Source organism: Eumetopias jubatus, unplaced genomic scaffold (genome assembly GCF_037043125.1).
Source record: "Eumetopias jubatus isolate StellerSeaLion01/CBP00866 unplaced genomic scaffold, mEumJub1_p1.0 scaffold_2, whole genome shotgun sequence".
In the NCBI taxonomy this organism is placed as follows: domain Eukaryota; kingdom Metazoa; phylum Chordata; class Mammalia; order Carnivora; family Otariidae; genus Eumetopias; species Eumetopias jubatus.
The window spans coordinates 59,450,533-59,452,670 of NW_028274808.1; positions in this window are offsets into that span (position 1 = coordinate 59,450,533).

Below are 2,138 nucleotides of genomic sequence, written 5' to 3' on the forward strand. Positions count from 1 at the left end.
TGTTTTTTATTTTGTTTTGGAATTCAATTCACCCTGGCAAGCAGCCCTCTTTCTAGGATTCAGTTCAAGATGACCCAAGCCCTGCTACCTAATGGTACTATGAAAAGAACATAAGCATTCTTTGCTGTCAGATGGTGGAAATACCATTGCAGCATGTCTCCCTGCCCTGTTGTGGGGACTGCTGTAGGCCACCTGCCTCCTCCAGACTCTTCAAGGAGAAAGCTCTAGTGTTATAGTCACAGGTGAGCCCCACACGTCAGGAGACACAAGTCAAGCTCTCCTGACACCCCTCCTGGGCTCTGCCCTGCCCCCACAGCCAGGGAGAGAAATGCCAGCCTCCTTTCTATCAAACATCCGTTCCTACAAATACATTTCTTTTTTAAAAAGATTTAATTTATTTATTTGACAGAGAGAAAGAGAGAGAGAGCCCAAGCAAGGGGAGCAGGAGAGGGAGAAGCAGGCTCCCCACTGAGCAGAGAGCCCGATGCGGGGCTCGATCCCATGACCCCGGGATCATGACCTGAGCCAAAGGCAGATGCTTAACCGCCTGAGCCACCCAGGCGCCCTCCCTACAAATATATTTCTTAAAGCTTGCTTCACTTGGTTTGTGGTAGGAAGTGAAGGAAACGAGAGCATTCCTCAGCATTCTCATATAGGCTAGCAACTTCTGCCCAGTGGATTCTCTTCAATCCCATTTTTGAGCTTCTAGTTTTCTCTCTTCTGAGCTGGAGGAGTATGTTGAAGTAAGCGATGCTACACGCCATAGAGAATTAAACGGTTAATCTCATGCTATAATAGAAAAGATCTAATGGGGGAAGGAGCGCTGCCATGCAGGACAGCAGTGCAGAAAGAGGTATCAGAATCTGGGCAGGGTGAAGGTGTCCCCATGGAGGGGTGGCCCGGGGTGAATTGTCAGAGACCAAGCAGGGAAGTGTATGTCTGAATGGAAGGACTCAGAGGAGATACCCTAGTGTAGGATGTCAGGTCACAAGCAAGGTGAGGAGGGCTTCTGCATAGAAGGATATCATGGTGCAGGGTATCAGAACATTTGGGGTAAGGAAGTGGCCCTCACAGGGGGTTGGCCTGGCTCTAAAAACCTAGGCTAGCTAGGGAGGGTATCCTGTGTGGGGAGCAGGATGGCAGAGCACAGGTGGAGTGAGAGGATTTTTTTTCAAGGAGGAAGTGCCAGCATAGAGTTACGGGAGATTGATTATATACAGGATTGATCAAAGAAGTAAACGTACTAAGGGAAATGGGAATCAGGGGGAGTTATAAATAAGGAAAGGGAGAAAATAGAGTCAGCCCTGCAGTACTGCTTGAAATCGGAAGTATCTTGAAATCAGGGATTTCAATATATATAGCTATAGAAATAAATATGGATGCAAATGTGTGTGTGTATTCCGTATTGGTCCACTGAGAAGGTCTGAGGCAGAGATGCTCCACAAGCGATGAGCACAGCAGTACTAGGATCTTAATTTCTGAAAACTATTCTCCACTGAAAGAAGCCAGAGCTCCTTGGAGAAATGAGATTCTAGGACTAAGCAGAGTAAGTTCAAAAGGAACCTGGAACAGCTTATGGTGCCAAAAAGCAAGGAGATGCTCAAAGAATTTGGGGTTATAACAAAAAGATACAAAAGCCAGCTTGAAGAGATGCCCACAGATCTGGGGCAAATTAAGCACCAAAACAACTAATGATGGAAATGCAAATAATCCTTTGAATGAAACTGCAAACTATGAGAATATGTATATATATATATATATATATATATATATATATTCATATACATGAGTACATTGAAAGTTTAATAAGAGAATATTAAACTTAATCTCAAAATACTCCCAAATACGACAGAGAGAAAATGTAACTTTACAGTGCAGAAGACTGAAAGACACTATCTTAAACAAGTTATCAAACTGGACAACACCAGAAACAAGTTGTGTGCCACATGACAGGATGCCTCGAGAGGAACACGGCATCCCTTCTGTAGATTTTTTCCCAGAGGTGCATAATCTGAGTTTAATAATAAAGAATAATTGCAAACCCATATTATACAAAATAGCCTATAATCTTCTAAAGAATCCAAAAATGAGAAGTTATTTCCAAGTTGAAGGAGATTAAAGAGGTATGATAGCTAGGT